A 23,399-nucleotide genomic window follows, 5' to 3' on the forward strand; every position below is an offset into this window, starting at 1 on the left:
TCTGAGGGGACAAAGCTGGGTCAGGACTCTCCTCCCATTCAGACAAGAGTCTTATTTATTCTCAGTCATAGTAGTGTAGTCAATGTCCAGCTTGATAATAATTTAGGCTAAGCTTATATAATAAGACAGGAATGGAACCGGGAGTCCCACCATGGCCAAGTTGTGCACATGCTTAAGGACAGGGAGGAACTTGTTTTATTGAATGGAAGAATACAAACAGTACTTATCAGCACGATGAGTGCCAAATCAAATGTCGTACTCATCTCCTACTGAACAGCGTTCAATTTCAGACAGAGGCCTTCCTTCCGAAGTGCCTCGACAGCAGCGGGGGGCAGTGAGGTGAAGGAGCAGCGCGAGACGATGTTTATCGCTGTTTATTCCGGCTGAGAGAACCGGTCAAATGTCCACCATGCTTTTCCTTCCTGAACATAAATGGCGACGGAAGGCACGAAATGAATGAAAGCTTCACAGTGATGTGTGAGCGTTTGATCGACTGAGATGTCTGAAGTGTGTGTGTGTGTGTGTGTGTGTGTGTGAGAGAGCGTGCGCATGCGCCACGCCCACAGGTGCGCTGATTGCTAATTGCCGGCTCCTCTTAAAGTCAGTGCAGCCGGTGAGACGCACTCGGATTGAACCAGGACTGCTGTCACGGCGTGTTTAACAGACCGAGCTGCGCTGAACTTGGTTCAGTCAGAACAAGCCAGCAGTCCGCTCGGCTCGGCTCTCTGCTTCTGGACGACAGGTAGGTCGGCTTTGTGTCGTTTCAGGTAGCTTTAGCCGCCAAAGCTACGGCTGCCGGCAACAGCAAACCAGTTCAGCCGTGTCCGCAGCGTTGTGTTTGTTTGTTTCAGACTCTTTCTGGTTTAGATGATGCTGCTGTTGTGTGAGTGTTTGTGTGTTATTCACGCTGTGTGCACCACGGAGGGGTTCACCGGGCACCTGTCTCACTGTTTCCAGTTAGCAGATGCTGTCAGTCACATGCAGATGTCTACACGGATTTAACGAGTGGTCTTAACTCTGTTTGTGTTTGTTTTTTCCGCAGCACATGTTAAAATAAAAAATAATAATCCGGATTCAGGCTCGTGGCCCGGAAGTCCAACAGGTAGGTGGGAGAAGACAGGAAGTGACGTCATGTCATAGCTCTTCAGTGAGCGATGAAATGTTTCGCATTTTGTTGTGCGTGCACCAAAAGTTATGAGGGAAAAAAATTTATCCTTTATTATTATTATTATTATTATTTTATTTTATTTATTTTTTTTTTGAACAGGTTATTTTATGGATTGAGAAGGCAATACAATGGTGAAACAAACTGGAGGAGTCAACATGAGGATCAGTTGACTTGAAATGCATTCAGTCAGCTGCTTAATGTTTTGATGGTAATGTATGTTGGAGCAGTTTCCCTGAATCTCCCATCAGGGACACACCTGGGCAGGGACCCTCCCTCAGGTAAGAGTCTGAGTTCTCTATTCACTGAAGTAGTTGTCGTCATGAAATAATGTGTCTGAGTTTTAGGGAAAAACCTGGCACTGAATTTGACGGGTCGTCGTTGGAGGGAGGGTGTTGGTTGTGCGGTCCTTTCCTTTTGTCTCGGTTTCGCTTGACTTGACTTGACTTGACTTTCGCTTGACTCTTCCACTTTGCGTGCCGTTTGTTTCTCGCTCGTCGGCTTGCGTCGTGGTTTTGGGTGGGCTGATAGTGGTGTGAGATTGTAATGGTAGAGTAAATGTCTTTAAATTTAAATGGTGCACACGAGCTTTATTTAATCCTATTGTTTCCCTCTGTTAGTGCTGGAGAAGAAGCAGGAGGGGGTGCCAATCAACAGGTAGGTGTAATCATGTGGAAACATTTTAATACAAGATTGAGGTGTTCATAATTTCAGCATGTGCTGTTGGACTGTTATTGTTTTTTGTTTTTTTCTTCCAGTTTCGTGGTGGCTGTGATGGAGCCTCTCTGAGGGGCCAAAGCTGGAGCAGGACTCTCCTCCACTCCCACTCAGATAAGAGTCTTATTTGTTTTCAGAAATAAAAGTGTAGTAAATGCCTACCTGGACTTGCTGTACCCTGAAGTGGGAGCTGTGCTGCTGCAGTCGTTGGGGCCAGCAGGTGAGCTTGAACTTGTTTACAAGATGTCTGTTGCTGTATTATTGCATCAGTGGGTTGTCACTTTTCCTTTGGTGTTGGGTAGTCACGTGGCTTTTGTTTTGTCGGGGGTGGTTGTAGTATTTACTGCTTGTCCCTCTTCTGGACAGTAATTTTGTGTGTCACACCACAGCCCCCCTCCCCGCAATGGAAGTAGTGCATGATGTGTGGTCCCAGGAATCAGTGACCTTGTCCACCTTCCCGGTCCAGGACGGATGGACTGCTTTGCTCGTGTCCATTTGGTGAGTCGGTGCCGTTATGTAACTTGCCAGGTAAACTCCCAGCCATGGTTTTCCATTTACTGCCGCTGTCTGCTTTCAGGTTCAACCTCAGCAGGGAGGGTCGGCTGAAGGTATGTACAAGCAGCAATTCTGCTGTAGCTGATGAAGAAATGAAGTAGAAAAGGCTCTCTTTTCAGTTGAGGTAACAGTGACTGGTTAGGTAATGAACGTCTTTCCTCCTTGCAGAGTACCAGTGTGATGGAAGGGGCCAGTCAGCATCGTCGTTGGACAGATCAACTGTTGACGTTGTTAATTGTGTGATTTGTATGTTGTAAATGGGCAAAATTAATTTTTTTTTTTTTTTTTAATTTTTATTTTGTACATGCATAGCCAGTGGTTATACTGTAATAGGTGGTTGCGTAGTAATGTGGTCTGGTTTGTTTGTCTTCTGGTTCAGCAGTCAGTTTGGACTGTGTGCGTTGTGTTGGCCCTTGGTGGTTTTGCGGTTGTGGCTCAAGGTTTGGTGCATGCGGTCTATCCAGTGGTGGTTAGCTTTGGTCTTGGTGATCTGCTTTTGTGTTTGGACAGAAGTTGTGTTGTAGAGACAACTTATGTTGTGTGTTTATTAACTACTCTTCTTTCTGGTCTCATTTCCATGTTTTCGGAGCTGTTCTTGATCCATTGGAGCTTCGGTTGACTCATCATCATGTCTCCCTGACTGCAGTTGGAGCCGGAAGGTTTGCACACACCTCTCTGCATGCATCCTCTTTAGCCACACAGCGAGTGGTGTCACATGTGGTGCAGTAAATGTGTGGTTGTACGTGAACATGCCTTTTTGTCCTAGCGTAGGAGCAGTGCTGAGGAGTTGGAGGTAAGTTGACAGTCACAAGTGTGTTCCCCCTGTGAAATGTCAACAGTCATTAAGTGTTGTGTTCTTCAGCAGCACTGCTGCCTCCTGTCTGAAGAAACCAGATGGTGTGGTGAGTGGATGTCATTCAATTCAGAGCAGTTGTTTGTGTCCTTGGCTGGTTGTTTGTCCTTTCAGTGGCCTGTAGGTGGCAGACTCTCTCCCAACCACTGAGGCTGCTCCTCACCATGACAATCCTGCAGCTCATCCTCTTTATGCTGATCACCTTGTTGGTGCTCCTCCTCTGGATGCAGATCCTGATGCGTACAGTATGTACAAGGCAAAAAAGTAAGAATTGCTTGACTTTTGTGATTGCAGTGAAATGTAGGTGTGGGTCCTACATTTGTTTTTGCTTATGTGTAAAGTCTGTGCTCCTGTTGCCCTGTTTGGTTGTTGAAGTGTAGTTTGGTTTGGCCTGGTTCATGGTTTGAGTAGTTTCAAGTGCGGTTGTCGTTTGGTTGTCACTTCCGTGCGGTGTCGTGGTCATTTAAGTAGGGGATTTTTATTTATTTATTTTTTTTTATTCTATTTGTTTTTTTTTTTTTTGCCCATTTACATGTGCAGTGGTCTAAATGAAATGTAAAGTGTGTAGTAGTGACTGGTTTGTTTAGTTTGTGGCTGTATGTCTGAGAATTTAATGCTATGGTTGACTTTGAAACTGAATGCTTCTTGTTAGAAATGTTTAAGACTGAGTATATTCTCTTGTAAATGAAAATGTAATGTGAACTGTTTTTGTGCTATAATGGCTGTTTAATGTCAGAAGTCGAAAGTGAATTGCATTTTGGAAACCAATAAAATCCAAAGTAATGATTGTTAAGCAGCTGTTGTGTGGATTTTTTTTTACTTTTTTTTTTTTTTTTTTTTTTTATTTGTTTTTATTTTTTTGGGGGGGAGTATTTTTGGTCCTTCAGCCTTTTCACTCTGTCTTGTCATACTTTAATGTAGTCCTCACACTTAGTTTATTTCACACAACTCTTTGCTTCTGTTTTCTCTTTAGCCTCACTTTGACACTTAATCCATATAATGTATATGATTTTTGCAACAGCTGAGGACAGTGTAGCTGTAATCAAAGAATATAACAGACATGAAGCACCATGTCATGAATTTATTTCTTTTCATAATTCATGATGTTTCATAGCCATTAACCTATAGACTTTGAGTTCCAGTGCAATGAGTTTTTGATAACCGTTGAACCCTTTCACCAATTTTTCAGTTTTGGCCCATGCATTGGAGTTCGACACCCTTGTAGACCAGGTAAGGGTTTTTTTTTTTTTTTTTTGTTTTGTTTTTTTCTTCCCCCTCTTCTTTTGCCTTACCTGTTATGTGGAAATGTTCAGAATAAAGAAATTAAACTTAGAGCGTCAGAAACTGAAATAGTTGCAGACTTTTGCCAAAGGCCCCATCCATCTGCTCTCTGGACTGTGCTGACAAGGCACACAGTGGAGTTGGGTCACCTTACACACAGCCCTCTGGCTTTTGCTCTTTTATCCTATTATCCCAGTCATAGTTTGATCAAGCTTGTATATATTTTAAGACCAAATGAGACCTGGCAACTGTAAAGCAGGCACCAAGACAGCTGCATCATTACTATTCAGCCGAACGAAGACAGAGTTCTTTACCCAAGGTGGATGAAAGAAGCCCGACAGTTTTTCTGCGGTGGTTTGAGTTCAGTTTTTTACATGCACATCGTGTAAGTCAGCTGATCTTATGAGTATCCTGTCTGCCGTTTGCTGGTGGTTGACCTCGTCCCCTGCGGGACTGATGCAGACAGAGTCCTAACGCCAAGAAGGTCGAAATGTGTTACATGTGAAATCACGAAACCAGCTTCCTGTGAGTTAAAGGATTTTAAAATCCTCCTGCTGCTCTTTAAAGCACTTCATGGTCTTGGGCCTAAATATCTCCATTTTTATTTACTGCTGCATTCACAAAGTCCACTGACAGCTGCTCCCTTAATTTTTAAAATTCAATATATTTTCCTGTTTTATTTGGATTGGAATGCTTTTTGGCAGGTGCAGAGGCTGCATGATGTCCAAAAGCCTGCACATCCTGCATAGTGGCTTTGATGTGAAAACCAACCATCAGATTCATGCAAGATGACTTAATTCCTGGTTGTGACCTCGGAGAAGACTGGAGGGGCCTCGGAGATACATGAGCAGGTGTTTGAGAAACTGTCTCTGCCAGTCAGTGTGTATTCAGACACCACTCAGCTGTTTGTTCTGAGACCTTTTTTCTCTTGAATATTTGGTTGCTAATTGTTGAGAAGACATGAGCGTGAGACCAGGAGTAGTTCCATTATTTATTCTGGTTTTATGTATCATCTGCGTTAACTACAGTGATTTTTAGAAATGAAGCACAACAAACAACTTGTAAACAACTCAGGATTCTCGTTTGTACTTTGGGGAGTGTCTGTGCTTCCCCTTTCAGTGATCAATCGGTTGTAGCGATCAAAAAGCTTGGTCTGCATCATTCCTTCGTAAAGGCCGTTGAAATAAATGGGTTCCAGTTATCACTTAGTAATTCATGGCAGCTCCAAGCGCTTACATGGACACTAAAATAGAAAGCAAGACGTTCTTTATTTGAGTTTAGATTTATTTTTTTATTTTTTGAAGAGAGGAAAGGAAATAGATAGAAAGAAAGAAAGAAAGAAAAAGAGAGGAAAAAGAAAAAAGGGGTTTTGTGTGGGAAGGCTGGATGTTTCTCCTGTTCCCTATTTTGCAGTTTGACTGGTTACGGAGTTTCTTCCTGTGTACAGCCGGTCGGATTTAAATGGGGTGGCGTAAGCTCGGTCATTTCTTGCAGGTGAAGCGATGAATTTCCAGCGACTTGGTTGTTTCTTTTTTTGAAACTGAAAAAGCCAATGAACCTCTTCCATCTGGAGTTGTTGTGGTTGCTGTTGGTGTGATTCTTCTTCTCCTTCCTCTTCCTTGGTCCGTCTGGAAGCGGCTCAGAGCTGGCATGTGGATTTGAAGGTGCTGGTCCAGGCCTCACATCTTCTGCTGGTGTCTGATTGTCATTGACTTCCTGCTTGTTGGCCTCAGTTACTTTAACCATTTCCTGTTTTTTGACCTTGGTCACTTCAGCCGCCTCCTGCTTGGCCTCGGTCACTTCAGCCACTTCCTGCTTGTTGGCCTCAGTAACTTCAGCCACCTCTGGCTTGTTGGCCTCAGTCACTTCAGCAACTTCCGGCTTGTTGGCCTCAGCAACTTCAGCCACTTCTGGCTCGTTGGCCTCAGTCACTTCAGCAACTTCCGGCTTGTTGGCCTCAGTCACTTCCTGTATGCTGGCCTTCATGTCCATCAGACTGGACCTGTGTTCTGGTTGGAGTTTGCTGTTTTTCTTTTGCAAATGCAGCAGCTTCTGAATACATCGGTTCTGCGTTTCCAACGTGAAAATTAAGTCCACATTGTCCTTTTTTGTGGCGTCGTTCAGCTCTCTGGTTTTCTTCAGCAGAGACATTGTGTTTTTGTACATCTCGCTGATTTCTTTGTGGGACTCTGTCAGATTGTCCACCAACTTCATCAACCTCTGCTCCCTCTCTGTCGGTTTCCGAGTCTCTCCACAATTGTCCTCTGGCTCTTTACTGTCCAGCAGCTGTTCCATCTTTGAGGATTGTGAGGTGTTTGGAGATGATCTCCTCTGGGGTGGCGCCGCCTTTTTGAGCATCTCATCGTACCTGATGTAGTTGGAGAACATCACTTTCACCCTGTCCAGCTCCTCCCTGAGTTTGGACTCATTCTCTTGGGCCCTCTGTGTTTCTGCCTCTCTCAGGGCCTGTTCGTTCTCCAGAGCCCTTTTCAGCATTTCAATTTCTCCCAGCCGGCCTTCTTCTGCTGTGTTGGCGGCATTTTTGCGTCCACGTGCGCTCTTTGTCTTCTTTGGCATGATGTTTGTTTGCGTGTGTGTGCTCTGATTTCTCAAACGCTGTAGTGCTGCTGTGCATGTACTGTGATGGGACTGTGTGTGCCAGCTGGTATTTACAAGGAATGATGGAGGAGCCAGTGACATCACAGCGTCACTTCAAAGGCAACAGAGTCACTTCAAAGGCGATGGAATGTTATAGAGCAGAGTAGGATGATGACATCACCGACAGATACATTACATTAAAAAAGACCTTCACACCAAAGTCACAAACCCAAACTTTGTTGTTCCCACAAGGAGTGCAGAAGCAGTCAGTAATATAGAAAGTACATTTTAATTTTCAGCCTCTTGCTGTGTGTATGGAGCTGTACTCTCTAAAACAGCACTCCTTAGAAAGTAATCATTATCATGATTTCTATTTTATTTGAAGCAAATCCAGTGAAATAGACATCAGAGAATCAGTTTCTATCCGGCTGGAGATCAGCAGGTCCACATGAACGGTGGACAGTCGGGGCCAAAGTATCATGTGGTCGGTCAGTGAGCTCACTGACTCCCCTTCTTTGTGGAACAGGGACGAAGTCTGATGGTGTCCACACCGAGAGGACCTTCCCGAGAGCGAAGTGTCCGCGAGGAACTCCGGTGGCGGTTCTTTCATTGGTCCGGATCATCCCGGTGAGTTAGCTCCCTGACGCTAGCTGACTGGACAGGAGGTTTAGTCAGAAATGGGCGAACTGTGTTATTTCTTTATTGTATTTAATGTAGTGAGAGTGATTGTGAAGCTCAAGACCCGTCAGGATATGAACGTCGTGTTGATGTGAAGTGAAAATGGCGGATGATCTCAAGCTAACTTAGCTGCCGCTGATGACAAAGCTAACTGCTAACGTATACATGAATATGTCTGTGAATGTCTCGTGCCGAGCTGGACAGCCACGTAATGGCGGTGAGTCATATTTGAACATGTTTGGGAAAACGTGTTTCTTAAGCAATTTCTTTTGTCCGTTTCATGTGATACAGATGCGGGGAAGACAACGGGGAGTCCAGTGACGGTAAAAAGAGGAGGCAGTGTGTTTTTGTAATATTTTATTAATTACCGCGACATCAGCTCCCCAAGAAGACCAAAAACAGACAATATAGTCTCTGTTTTTATTAATTGTTTTCTATGTTGCACCGCCATTATAATTGACAGGAGATGTTTTTATGGAGAGCAAAATATTCTGAAGTAGATTTATTTTGGGGGTTGTTGATAGAGCATTTAGTCAGTTTAAATTAGCGATATACCGATGTTTTTTTTTCAGGGCCGATACCGATTATTAGTAGTGAAGGAGGCTGATATGAATTTGCAGTCAAAGGGATAATAAAAATTTTCAATTATACATACTCCCACCATGGCCAAGTTGTGCACAGGCTTAAGGACACGGAGGAACTTGTTTTATTGAATGGAAGAATACAAACAGTACTTATCAGCACGATGAGTGCCAAATCAAATGTCGTACTGTCAAGGCTCGTCCTCGTGCAGCCAGTGAGGTGTTTGTGTGGTTTCATGTTAGACGCACTTTGGCCTTTGAGAGCATTCAGATTTAGTCGAGTAGTGTTCGCCTCGCTTGTGTCTGGGGAAGGTGGCATTTCCTTTAAACGGCCACTCTCGTCTGACTTGAAGCAGGTCCGTCGGTGCCGGGAAACGGAAGAGGGTGGGGAAAAAAGGGGCAAGTGACGACGAGAAGTGTGGGTGACCTTTGTGGAGAGCGAATGGAGTTTGTCGGCCCGATTGCTGACGGTGTGTTATCCTGCTGCAGCACCATGTTGGAGGCGAAGAAAGGCTCACCCTCCTCAGGTAAGAGTCATGTTGGGTGGCAGTTGTCAGTGACGTGTCAGTTGACGCCACAGTAGTGAGCAGAGATTCTGAGATGTCAATGCCCTGCAAGTATTTCACAGGAAAAGTGGAGCTTATCCACACGTTGATGTTAATATCTGCAGTAGAGAAATGTCTGTGTCCCCTGTTTGACAGGAGGAGCAACAAGTGAAGTCTGTCGTGGCGGAGGCCGTTCGTGACGTCATCAGTGGCGAGGGCAGCGTGAAGGCAGATGAAAGGTAAGGCTAGATAGCTTTGTGAAGAAGAAGCCAAAGGGGTTGTGTTCATAAACTGCAGTTGAAGAGCTTGGATGAGTGGAGTGTTTGTGCGTTTCTATGAACAGCCCACAAAAGAAAGTTATTTCCAGTAGGTGTGAAGTAGAGATCCTTGGCTGTTGGTGCACTGTCCCACTGTCCGCCATTTTGGTGTTCAGGACTTGCGCAGTTGGCGTTGGCCTCCAGCTGAGCAGCGTCGTCTCCAGCCGCCTGTGTGCCAGCTGTTGGTTGAGAAGCCACAATGTTTGTGGCTGGGTGAAGGAAAAGGATACCGCAGCTGTGATGAGACTGCTGTCGGAAGTGAGACGAGAAGCACAAATCCAATGGGACTTAATCTGAAAAGACTGGGTGGATAGATTCCCCAAAGAAGCAAGTGCAAGGAAATGAATAAAATGAAATGACTTGTGAGTTAGCGTCCATGTTGCAATGTCGTTGAACATGAGTGAACGGGAATGTTGTTGTGCAGCCTTCGTGGTAGTTTAGCATGTCTGTCACGTTGGCATCAAAGCTGTAGTTATTTTTCACAGTGACTTGCAGTCAACTCGAGTCAGCGGCTCTTTTTGGAGCAACACTGGCCAGGTTGAGGCAAAAAGCAGCAGAGGGTATCTTCAGAATGTGAACTCAAAGGAAACAGGATCTGCGCGTGTTGAGGCCAACGCATTGAGGTTGGTTGGTGGCTAAATGAGAGACGAGATCTATCTGGATGTTGACATATCACGAGGCGAGTAGTAAAAAGTAATCGAAAGTACACACTGGAAGTGGTGAAAAGAATGCCCATCGTTGGTGACAACACCTGGTGTCTGTGACGTTTGCATTGTCAAGAGCTATTGTGACCGACTGTCGACATGTCATGGAGCCTCCTCTTGTCGTTGTCTGCAGTTGCACTCAATATTCAAGCTGGTCATACTTAGATACCGATAATATCTGACTGCTCGCTGTCCAAAGCCACCCTCATCAATGGGCAGTCAACAAAGTGGACCCAGAGGCTCTTTTGGTTTCCATTCTGGAGCAACAGACAGTCCCCTCAACAAACGTCTCCATCCAAGGGGGGGGGGGGTGCATTTGTTAGAATGTGTGTGCATTGTGGTCCATCCCAGGGAGTGCGGCGTTGGTGCTGGTGTGGTGAAGAAGCCCTGTGAGCCTGTGTTCTGTTGCCTGCCAATGGTGTCGTTGTGGCTGGCGCATTGGTGAGTGAGACGTGAGTGTAGTGCAGAGGAGGAGGAGAAGTGGCTGTTTGTGGTTGTGGAGTTGTCAGCCTGCTGGGTCGAAATGGGGAGCAAGTGTGTTTGTGGAGCACAGGTGTTGAGTGAGAAAGAGGAGGAGTTTTTCTTTCATGTCATGTGTCAAAGAGGAGAAGGTGTTTGTGGCGGACATGAGCTATGCATTTTGGGAGGGGAGGGTGAAGTGGGTGACAATGGAGGAAGAAGGAGAATGTGCAAGTTAAATGGTGGATGAAAAGGGACAGAATGAGAAGTAGAAAGAGTGAGGCTGGTGTTGTGGCAGCGCTGCCACACTAGCCCCACCCCACAGAGACAACTGGAGTGTTTCAGCGAAGGCCGGAAGTAGGAGACAACATGGCTGCTATGTGGGTGAGAGACATAGGAGCTGTTGTCTCTCAGTACGTGGAAGAAGTGCAGACGTGCAGCACGTGCTGCGTGCACTGTGTGACCAAGATGCTTGCTGCCACTGGGGCTCAGATGCAGGAACACAGGTGTGGCAGGATTGTGTGGTGTTTGTTGACACTCAAGCGCTTGCTGATTGACCAGACAAAATGGGTGAGTGCTCCTCCACTCTGCAGTCAAGACAACAAAGACTGGGTGCCATGAAGCAGTCGAAGCTTGAGTCTGTCTGGCCAAAGTGGGAGTTTAGAGTGGGTGAAGTGCTTGTCCCGTGTGGTTATGATGCCCAGTGTGAAAGGTGTTGAGGTGGAGCAGGAGGCGTGTGTTTTCTTGGTGAGAATGTGGTGCAGATGTGTCACGTTGGTGGGATGTGGCACCCCAAGCAGAGAAGAAAAAGGATGATGTCATGTTGGAGAGGGTGGTGTCATATTCAGACTGTGTAGTTGACACAGTGGAAATGGCTGCAGTTGGACGAGGTGGAGTGTGTTGTTAGAATGTTGGTTAGAATGTGTGTCAAGCACAGCATGTCGGCAGGCCCAGTTTCTGCAAGGTGTCTGACGTTCTTGAGACTTGGTGGCAGACATGGAAGCACGGGATGTGCTTTGGCTTGAGCCCTGCAGGCAGAGTTTGATGGATGAGTAGGATGGAGACAGACAGACAGAAAGAAAGAAAGAGCAGCTCGTGTGGTGGCAGGAAGCATGGGAAGGAAGGAAGGAAGGAGATGCATGTCTTTGACTCTCTCAGTTGCTTCCTCAGCAAATCCCCTCAACAGGCTGAACAGCATCAGCTTGATTGTGGTGGCAAAGAACTGGAGCCCACCTTTGGCTGCTCATGAGATCAGGTGCATCTTCTTGTTGTTGTTGTGGTTGGTGTTGGTGTGGAACCCAGGTCGATGTGCAATCACGCCCATTGGGCTGCTGACAGGCACCACAACTGAAGCAGCCACGGCCCTGAGTGGATTTGGAATAGGCCAGTCCCAGGTGAGCTGTATTTGTTGTGACATCCTTGTGGTTTGGGAAGTCCACTTCCCAAACCATCACGTTTCCTTGTGGTGGGTGTGGCCTGAGTGAGCTGGGTGGACTTGTGCATTCATTTGGACAGCCCCCTCCTTCCACTGCCTCCTTCACCAAACAATGTGCCTGTGTTCCTAGTTAGGCTTCAGAATAGAACTCGGTAGTCCTCATAGCCTGCAGTTGCCTTGTGGGTCAGCATCCAAATGCAGGCTCTGTTTCCTGAGGCCAGTGTGTGTGTGTGTGTGGCCTCAGACGCCACTCTGTCTGCACAAAGAGGACGACACCCCCAATACACAGGTGCCTCCAGACAAACAGCACATCACGTCAATGGAGAGAGAGAGGGGCATCTCTCTCTCTCTCTCTCTCTCTCTCTCTCTCACACACCTTCAAGAGTCAATCTCAGCACAGTCCTCGTTTCTCTTGCAAACAGGTTGTGAGGCTTCTGTGCGTGGGTGTTTGTCTGCTCAAGCCACCAGCAGTGTGTGTAGGGTGGATGTGAGCATTTGTCTCTTGGCATATAGGCCAAAATGGGTGTTTTATTGATTTGGGTTCATGATCTTTACTACTTAAGTTTACTACTTATTGTGTGCACACACAAATGCATGCGCATTTAGCTCTCACAAATCCATCTAGCTCCACACATACAGTTCAGGTTGATTTCATGTAACAGATCAATCCATCCTGACATAGTTACAGCAGGTGGATAGATTGGCTAAGCAGGACATGACGAGGAAATCATGACAATCTGTTTTATTGATGTTAACAACAACAACAACAACTACCACCCAAAGAAAATTGCAGGTATTCCAAGTACTCCAAACAATGTCATTCTACTCAATCTTCTTCTTCATGCTGTCCTTTCTTTCCTTGCAGGGTGCCTCCAGGTTGGTGAGGTGCTTCAACTGGAGGAAAGACCAGCCAGCTGGGCCAAACATCCATCCATATTCCAGGAGCTGCTTGACAGCCATTGCAACAAACCTGCAACACATGACAGACATGTCCATCGCAGGCTGAGTTGTCTGCAACAAAGACATGATGAGATCTCACGTGTCCCCCAGAGAAAAGTGTAGACCTGAGAAGAGTGTGAATCCAATAAAAGGCTGAGAAACTGGGAGTGTGCTATTCTTTCTTGCAAGGGTGCAGATGCATTGTGGGTGGGGAAAACATGTCTGCTCAGATATGGCTGGCACAAAGTACAAAGCATGCAGACAAGAAGAACAGGAGCAAAGAGAAGACGGGAGAGATGACTCTGCCCAGAGCTGCACAAAGGACTTGAGGGGGAAGTAGTTCAAGTCCTGTGGCAACTGATGCCACAACACTAATCTCAAGACAAACAACACATGCTCAAGATCGTGTTTGGTATTTAAGGTACATGCAGTTGTCACAAAACAACTACACACACACCTTGTGAAAACAACAGCAAGACCTCGCAGTGCTGATGGGTTGCTACGTCAACACAAGAGACAACACAGCTCAAACCACTCACCAGCAACAACTCCAGACATCAAACTGCAGCACAACAGCACCACAAACACTTGGCTGAGTCTGACACTGCACCACACTCAGCACGACCTGACACCAAGCCTCAAAGGACACCGTTGCTCTCTCATGTGTGTTTCTAGAGAGCAACAGAGAGCCCACACTACAACACCACACACACACACAACCCTGCACCGGCCACTGAAAACACAAGGCCTGTCCTGTCACCTTCACACACACACACCACAGAGGAGACAACTCCAAAGAATACGACACTAACACCAGCTCACATCAAACTACAGCTGCCATCAGCCACCACTACACAATCCACAACACACAACAGTAGCCACAGAAAATAAGTGACAACCACACCGCTCAGCCTGCCTGCACACAGAGCCACTGCAATGACGAGCCCCAACGGCCAATTAGCCCTTTGCACTGTGCTGCGTGTCAGGCTGACACATCTCCAACACACACCTGAACAAGGACAGCAAACATCAACACTGACAACTACAACAACCCGGGACACTGACGGTGTCGAGTCTTGTGCTATTTAGACTCCACAAAGCGACACTCAGCCCAAACGCAGAGACACAACATGCCACTGATTCCACACTCCCTGCCAATCAGACTACATTGCCCTCACATGCCACCTCCACAACACATGTGGCCACTGTTAGTGGGGACGGACCACCAGGAGGGGTGCCCGAACATGTGGCACAGCTCCTCGTGTCCACTTTCGCCCTGTCGAGAAGCAACATTGGCCAGCTGGTACACCACAAGTCAGCTGCAAGCAAAGACGTTGTCTCTGACAGCTGCAGAAGGGCTCCAAACAACAACAACAACAACAGAGAGAGAGAGAGAGAAAGAAGGCATTAAACATCACAGAACGCTCCAGAGAACCAACACGCAACACTCGGGACAATGGAGGAGAAAGACACAGTGCAGGGATTGGGCCTCTGCTCCTCAGGACCACATCAGCAGAAGACAGCTGAGGGGCCAGGGAAGAGAACAACACCACACACACACAGGACGTGTGATGTGGAAGGTGCATGGAGCACACGTTTTCCTGCTGGTTCTGTCCCTCACTACATTTTTCCAATCAGCCTGAAGGACAAAGACATTCCCATCACACATCTGGGCATCCCGATTTCCTGGATGTGGGAGTTGTTGAATCACAGGAGCAGTCTGCACTTTCCTGTTTCTAACCCCAAATAAAACCTACAAGACAGAATTTCACAACTTGCCACTTGCACTGCCTGAAAAGAAGGCGGGAGGGGAAATGGCACACAACAACTAGTCTCTTTGGCTCGCCTCCTTTTTGGGGCATCAGCTCTACAAACACAGCACATGTGTCCTAAGCCTTCAAATGACAACACCAAAAACACACACAGACACATTCCACAGCCATGCCACACCTGAGGCTCCCCCCAATATGCAACTAGTACTTTCCTCACTTATTCTCTGGCTGCACCAGCAACATCCCTTCAGCTACTCCCCTCGTGCTTGACATGACACCTACAGTCAAAAGGAATATCTCCAGTGTTTCCTATTCTTAGACTAGCAAGAACAACAATAGCACACACACACACACAAGTCACCAAAACCAATCAGCAGACCAGCTACTTCATACTCTAACTCTCACTTTCTTCTCAGGCAGCAGAAATTAGGAGCTTCACAATGAACAACAGTATCCCACCACTCACAAACCAAACCACACAACTCCAACTGAAAAGAACAGGAGACACAGGTACAAAACAACACCGTAGGTATGCTGTCTCTGTTTTCCTGAGTGTGTAGGTTGTGCCCGACGAGGCAACACACTAGACACAACAACCACAAAGACAATACACGCAACACCACCACAAACAAGACAGCAGACATGACACAGGTCCTAAAAATGACTCCAGACAAGCAACAACAACAACAACAACAGGGGTGCACAATAGTGTGTAGGTTCAGTGGTGTCTCTGTTAGTAAAAGCGCTCACACTACTTCTGCTCCTCTCAAAACCTCAAGTGTCTGAACATTACAAAACACCAACACCAAGAAAGAGAAAGGAGCAGAGAAACAACAGAACCTCAACAACACACACACACACACACACAACAAGAACACCCCCAGTGACAGAACAAGAACAGAACCAGGAAGTCCTCCATCCTGATTGGCCAGCACAGGACACCCAGCAGAGTGTGACACAACCACAGTTGCAACAGCCTTCAAACCAGTCACCAACACACACAGCAAACTAGACAACCAACACAACAGCTGACACAACACAAAGCCCTCACACCACAAATAACACACAAGACAAGACACAACATAAGCACTCCGCCATGTTTTCTGCCATGTGTGCCTTTTCAACAGTGTGTGGTGTCCAAGGCAGAACCGCACACCTTCTCGTGCTCCTTCACACTTCACGCTTTCCGCCCTTCAGACGCTCGTACCTGCAGGATCGGCCCACCTTTGGCCCCAGGAGGAGACGCTGCTGCTATGACCCTGCAACAGGAACACACAACTGCAACACTCGACTGTTATGTTAGTCACAAGACACAATGCAAGAGCCAAGGCACAAAAAGACTGCAGGCATCACCAAGGACACACAACACAGCACTAGACACCAACCACAGAGTGAACACGACACGACAAGCCTCAAGACAAGCACACACACAGCACAACAGACACACTACGAGCAAGTACAGAGTTGCGTGTCTGAGTGACACTTGCTGCTCAGTCGACAATGTGCACGCATTCTTCATCGACACCGTCAGCCTTGAAAAGAGAAGAGAGACATCTATCATTGGAACAACACTTACAGGTTTGAACTTGGTCAAACAGTCAGTGGTCAGGACAGGACTCAGGTAGGACTCGGACACTGAAGTTTAGATAAACACAGACTTTATTAGAACTTTGACAGAACTCACAGCAATGTTGTCCACATTAAACAAATGGGGCGATAACTTTGGAGTATTACAGGGATGTCACCAGGTTCAAAGGTCACTCCGACAGAGGAAACGAAACGGCTACAGAAAAAGGCCAAACTGAGTTACAGACATTCCAACAGGAATTCACTCCATCCAGGAACAACAGCTGACACAAGGCATCCAGGACTGCAGCACGGACATAACGCACACGCAACACGTGGAAACACTGGGAATCCAGTCAGACGAAGGGCGAGTGTCCTGAAACGAGAGGAGAGTTAGGACCTGCCACAAAAAACCAAACAACAAGACAAGACAACTTCACCACCGTGTGACAACCCTCACCTGCCTCCTCCATCTGCTCAGCCACATTACAGCACTCTGACACATCACACGTGAACAGCAATGCAACTACCAAGTACACCGTTCTATACGACCTCTTGTGGAGTTGTGCCACCTGGGAACTGCAGATCCAGCTGATCCTGCCTCCATCATGAATCCAGAGCATGCATTGTCTTTGGAAGAGTCCAGCTGGGCCCAGGCATTTTGTGTCAGCTGCAACTCGTCAATGTTTGCAAAGCAACTACATCTTCCGTGAACTAGGACCTACATCAATACGTCATCTTCATCCATGTCCATACAACAATCACAACTACACGCTCGCTATTTCCTACATGTCTAACTGACCTACACGTGCAGGCTGATTCATATATTGCATGTTACACTTTGCAATATGTGTAGCATAACATCATCTATTTCATTCTCAGCACAGCCCTTCACCCAAAATGACAGCATCCAACTGCCTTCTTTGGACTCGTGCTACTTTCTACACTCTATGCAAGTGACACCACGGCATTTACTTTCATTTGTTGACAGTAACACATCTACTTCCTCTAATGACCTCTTCTTTGATTTCCTTGCTCAGCCCAAAATACACAATGACAATGATTCATTGTCACATGCTTGCTCTGACTGCTCCCTAAATATGTGCGTGTCTTCACAGAGTCTAACCAAATTGCATCCATCCAGGAGCACATGTTGTCGATGCGATTACAGGCGTGCCTGCAGATTTGGGCTTGACCTTTGGTGTACCTTCTGCAAAACCAGTTGGAAAAACCACCAGCCCAGGTGGCTCCTGCAAGTAGCCACTACAATCTAAACACAAATCCAATCCAACGCAATTTCACTTATTTGGATAGCACCAACTCATAAGAACGTTTATGAAAAAATTACATATAGAGCAGGTCTTAAAAAAAAGTGTCTTCATGTAAGAGACCCAACAGATCCCCAATGAGCAACACAACTGTGCCTCCATTCCCACACCGTCACACATATACACCATCCCAGTGCCATTTTAGCACCACTCCATTACTTTCCTATTCCTCTTCCTTTTAGTTCTTTCTTCAACATCTACACACACAATATCTACTTCTCCAACCACTTGTCCAATTTAAATAGCAGAATGGTGAGGTCCAGAAGTCACAGAGGCCAACAGCATCCATTTTGCTGACTTGTCATTACAATCTAGCCTCCACATTTCTCCACTTCCCACACATTCTCTTTTTCTATGTGTTGACATATCAAGTGCAGTTCCAGCAAAGACAACCTTTACATACACAATCTACAACTGTGGGTGGAGCCACAACGTGTTCTCATTGACACTACATCATGGCCACCACTATTTCTTTTGCACACATGTCAAAGCCTGCTGTGTCCCTTGTCTTGACAATCACTGTCGCACAACATTTCCAGCTACAAAAACCATCCACTTCTTACCTTGTATTGGGGCAGCACAGGTTACGTCACTTCTACTTCTCCAAAAACGTACAAAGGAGACACCGAGAGGGGCACTACAGCACATGGCATCCACAAAAGGAGGAGACCAAACACAGGACCTCCACACTAATGACACAAAAAACACACTATTGCTCATTCTGCATTCATCTGTCACTCACCCACAATAACAAATACACCACCGTTGACTTCTTTCCTTTTCCTCAGGCAGCGTGACTGACATCACTTCTGCCACTCCAAACACAAGCAACAAAGACACACAGAAGAAGAAAAACACTAGATGTCAGGGGAAGAAAAGATGCTAATAAATTCTACTCTATTGCAACCTCGTCACATAAGGACCCTCGTCATTAAAAGCTCTGACTTGTTTCCTACTTGGTGGACAGCCTTTCAAGCAACTCCCATTCATATCAACTATATTGCCCCATTTCGATTGGTGTCCCATAACACCTAACGCTCCAGTGCTAAAAAGAACCTTTTCTTTTCTCAAAGTCCACCATACCTCCTGAGAAGATAAGACAACAGTCACCTGGCCTCACTTTCTATTTAACAACTGCTTACAACGCATTTCACACATCACTGACCAAACGCTGTCAGAAGATAAACAGCTTCGACCGCTTTCTCTCACCAAAAACAAGGACACTGCATCAACGGTATTTCTCCCCAATCCTTACAAGCACACCGGCTTCTTCTTCTTCTGTAGTTGGGCACTTTCCTGAACACATGCACTTTCCTCACTCTCACAACTTGGTGGCCACAACAACTTTTCTCACCTTCCTCTTCACACCACTCTCACAATAATTAGAGAAATGTGGAGAGACCTTTCAGAGACCCGCAAACACACCCTCCATGCTTGCACTGTTGGGCAACTTCTCCTAAAGTTCATCTTGTCTGATCACAAAGCAAGAGTGCAATTATATCCAAGACATTCAACATTCGCCTCTCTCTGCACAATATTGCTCCTGCCTATTGTCTATGTAGCAACCAGCAGTGACCAAATGCAGATGGTGATTCCACGACATCGAGTCCCAAAGCAATCACCACTTTCCAGTCACAAAGTCGAAGCTGACGTCGGCTAGCTAGCTAGCAGGACTTCACTAAAACACCAAACATCAGCTCCAAACTAACATGAACTCCTCAGTGCTGCTCTCACCCCTGTCCAGAAAGTCCACCTTTAGTGACACACTCTTGGGTTTGGCAGATTGTTCAACCCCTGCGTGAGGCCCCACAAACTGTCAATCTACCTGATCTTATCTTCATCTATCCGGGACAGCATCTTCCTCATGTCTACAGCTTGCTGAGCGTTTACTCAACCATTTCTGATCACTTTGTATGTGGTTCTTGGAGAGTTGACAAATGGAAACATTGTCCTCAACCACTTCCTTCTAAGCAACTTGGACCACAGACCCTGACAGGAATGGAAACAACTAATAACACGTGTCTGTTTTCATTTGACTTCCAAATGTCACTCTCACACATGGCTATTACTAACACATTCTTGACACACTTTCTATTCCACTCATCACTCTGACATCACTCTTGCCTCTCCTAAACACAATGAGTGGATGTTCAGAAATCTCCAAACTTGGCAAGTGTTTCAGCTCTGCCAAAAATGTGAAGAGGTCACTGATCAGATTGTTCCACTTATTCTCCTGATGCCATGTCACATCAAAGATGTGATATTCCAACAAACGTACCATTGACAAACACTGCAAGATTGAACTGCAACATGTTTGCGTGACACAATGTAGAGCCAATCCAACCTGTTTGATCAGCGTGGAAAGGTAGAGGTGAAGGTGTGAAAGACAACAAAGTCTGCTTTGTCCCTGACCACAACTATTGCTGTCACAGTAAACAAAAAGCAACAGGAAATGAGAACCCGCTGACATCCTTTCCTTGCTCTCATGTAGCACCACTTCTATGATTTCTGCTGCTCTGAAAACTGAAACATCACAACAGAAAGAAAACAACATTCACTGAACCTCAGATCTTATTAGAGAAATGATGTCACGTCTTTTTACACTTGGTTATGTTACTTGTTGTAACCCCAACATCACTCATTCAGGTGATGAGTGATGGTTTAGGCCCAACTTTCAAAGAATTACTGAGGATGACATGACTCATCTTTATGGCTGAAAAGATTCTCCTCACCTTCCTTTGAATAGTCGCTGGCTAGCAACTTCTGAACAACCAAACAACAAAAACACAGATGCCAATTGCTCCATTTGACAGTTTCTTTATTACTTAAGAAATGTGAAGGTTTGAGAACACAATACTTGTCCAGGCTACCATCTGTGTAACAAACAGCAGAGACCTAATCCTAATTGTGACACCATGACATGTATTCCCAAAGAAGTCACCGCTTTCTCCGTCCATTCCCACATTCACTTTGTGACTCAAGTCTAACAACACACCAGCAAGCTAGCGTGAGCTAACAAGGGGGGGGGGGGGGGGAATAAACAGCAGCTCCAAACAGACCTTACCTTCACTGTGCTGTTCTCACCCCTGTCCAGAAATTCCTCCTTGACTGACACAGAATACATCCATTGCGCAGATTAGACAGGACCTAACAGGCAGAAGGAGAAGGAGAATGGCCAGGCCACAGCTTCTTTAAACCACTGCACCACGTCACCATGTGCATTTCTAAGAATACCACTGTGTGATTGTCCCTCACCAGCCCATGTCTCATTCAGAAGACACTAAATAAGGACTACAGAAAACACATCATTGCTGATTCCTCATTCATCTGAGGCAACTAACACATTCATCTATTGACAGCTTACCTCGTGTTCCAGCACATATCACATTAAATAAAAGAAATAGGAACACACACAGAACACACAACTATTGACTTCTTACCATGTTTTCTGGCAACATGATTGACCTCATTTCTGCTGCCCTGACAATAAAGACAACCCCCCCCCAAAAAAAATTTAAATTCCACTCGATATCACTAAGATAACAAACCTAGCTAGAACATAACCTAAACACTAAATATACGCTGGACTTGAGAGTCCAAAAGGACAATAAAAGAACACAACAACAAGAACAACAACTGAACACTTGATGGCAGCAAAAAGAACAGACAAACAACAGAACACACACTAATTAGAAAACATTTACATTCTTACCATGTGTTCAAACAGCACCAGTTCCATCACATCTGCTCCCCTGAAAACACACACAGAAAAAGGAGGGACACGTGAGGTTCAAAGAGAGAGCACAGAAACAACAGAACCTAAACACTAAACATACAATTGATTCCTTACCTGATTCTCAGGCAGCTCATGTTATGTCCCTTCCTCTACCCTGAAATATGAAAAATAAAAGAAAGAGAGCAGAGAAAGTACAATACTTAACCTAAAAACTAAGCAAGAAGTAAAAAAAATAAAAAAATAAATAAAAATAAATAAATAATACACCACACATTTGCTCATTCATTCGACATCTGTCATGTTAGTAAAAGCAGCAGAGACACCACAGAACCAAAACACTAAAAGATTGAATTCTTACCTTGTTGTCAGGCAGGACAAGAGACACTACTTCTGCTATTCTGACAATATAAACACCAAAAAATAAGAGAAAACACATGATGTCAGAAAAAGAACAGAACCTAAATACTAAACACACAAGACAAGATTACGTCAAGATTCCTTCTGTCCTAAGAATATCAATACTCTTGGCATACTTGGAAGTTATTCATTTTAATATTAAGAATTTGACCCAGTATTCACTCATGTTATGTTATACACAGTACTCAAGTGGTAAAAAAAAAAAAATTAATGAATAAAAATAAAAGTCAGGAAGAATAGTAGATTTGGTTACAATAAGGACAGTTGCCGAGCATCATATTCAAATAGAGAAATGTTGACAAGAAATGTTACAACTTACTGACCAAACACTGTCAGAGGATAGAGAACTTTTAACAATTATTTGAACCTTAAAAATAAATAAATAAATATGGCCGCAACACCCAAGGCCTCATTTCAAACAAGATTGCTGTGTCCCTGTAAGTGCACGTGCCCCTCACCAGCCCATGTCTAATCAGAAAAAACTAAATAGGTGCATGTTTTTGTTGCATCAGATTTATGAAGAATTAGCAATTATGCCTTTTCTTTATTCTAGATTGACTTCTTACCTCATTTTCCGGCAACACAAGTCACATCACTTCTGCTCCCCTGAATGGGGGGGGAGGAAGAAGAACATATGACATTAGAAAAAGGAACCGAGAAAGAACAGAACTTAAGAAGTCCAATACATACAACTATTACCTTGTGTTCAAGCAGCACCAGGTACATCACTTCTGCCACTCCAACGACAAACCACAGAGAGACAAAGAGACAGAACATGACATCAGAAAAAGGAACAGAGAAATTCTGTTCTATTCAATTCAAAATTAATTTACAGATAGACCCTCAAGATTATTTCTGCCCTAAGGATATCAATACTCTTGGCATATGCTGAAATTATTCATGTTCATTTTGAGTACCATAACATGAGTGTTATGGTATACAAAGAACTCAAGTTGTTTAAAAAGAAAAATCACCACCTCACAATCAATTAGAGAAATGTTGACAAGAACTGTAACATCTTACTGACAAACACCGTCAGAGGACAGAGAACGTTTAACAATTATTTTAACCAAGAAGAAGACGACCTCTGGCAGTAACACCCAAGACGTCATTTCTATGAAGATTGCTGTGTCACTATAAGTGCACGTGCCTCTCACCCACATCATTTGACTCAATATGCACAAAAACACAACGTTGACATCATGATGTCCACATTCATTGATAAAATAACACAGAGCCTGGGAAGGGGGGATGGCCGTTTGAGAAGGGGGAGGATTTTGACAATCTTTATTTTAGAGGGAATGCCATCCCCCCTCAACTCCAGTCCTGAGTATACCTGAGCTCTTGTTGCCAGGCAAAAAATAAATAAATACATAAAAAAGGGACCCTGAAAATTCACAACACACAATTGCTCATTCATACTACATTTGAAGCAACTAAAACATAAAACAATTAACTTCTTACCTTGTTTTCAGGCAGCATGATTTACAGCATTCTGCTACTCTGAAAACAAACGGAAAACAGAGAAAGAGAAGAACACAAAAAGTTAGTAAAAGCAGCAGAGACACCACAGAACCGAAACACTAAATCATTGAATTCTTACCTTGTTTTCAGGCAGAACAAGAGACACTACTTCTGCTACTCTGAAAATATAAACACCAAAAAATAAGAGAAAACTCATGATGTCAGAAAAAGAACAGAACCTAAATACTAAACACACAAGACAAAATGACACTTCTAAGTCAAAAAACAC

The 23,399-nt window shown here is 45.0% G+C and overlaps 2 long non-coding RNA genes across 3 annotated transcripts; one reads left to right on the forward strand and one right to left on the reverse strand.

Moving 5' to 3' along the window:
- Window positions 1–651: 651 nt before the first annotated feature.
- On the forward strand, window positions 652–3,758 carry LOC115055531 (uncharacterized). The gene is made up of 5 exons (XR_003841696.1): window positions 652–742; window positions 1,043–1,102; window positions 1,268–1,822; window positions 1,924–2,490; window positions 2,606–3,758. It is a non-coding gene; the product is annotated as an uncharacterized LOC115055531 (long non-coding RNA).
- Window positions 3,759–12,686: 8,928 nt separating this feature from the next.
- Window positions 12,687–23,282, reverse strand: LOC115054481 (uncharacterized). 2 transcript variants are annotated; one of them, XR_003841598.1, is made up of 11 exons: window positions 23,250–23,282; window positions 23,111–23,149; window positions 22,346–22,377; window positions 22,213–22,252; window positions 21,588–21,627; window positions 21,344–21,383; window positions 21,206–21,245; window positions 20,934–20,973; window positions 20,558–20,640; window positions 16,176–16,541; window positions 15,751–15,858 (listed from the first exon to the last, which is right to left on the reverse strand). It is a non-coding gene; the product is annotated as an uncharacterized LOC115054481 (long non-coding RNA). The 2 variants fall into 2 exon arrangements; XR_003841599.1 differs by lacking the exons at window positions 15,751–15,858; window positions 16,176–16,541 and adding an exon at window positions 12,687–12,858.
- Between the last annotated feature and the right edge of the window lie 117 nt (window positions 23,283–23,399).

This window comes from Echeneis naucrates, chromosome 2, assembly GCF_900963305.1.
Source record: "Echeneis naucrates chromosome 2, fEcheNa1.1, whole genome shotgun sequence".
Taxonomy (NCBI): domain Eukaryota; kingdom Metazoa; phylum Chordata; class Actinopteri; order Carangiformes; family Echeneidae; genus Echeneis; species Echeneis naucrates.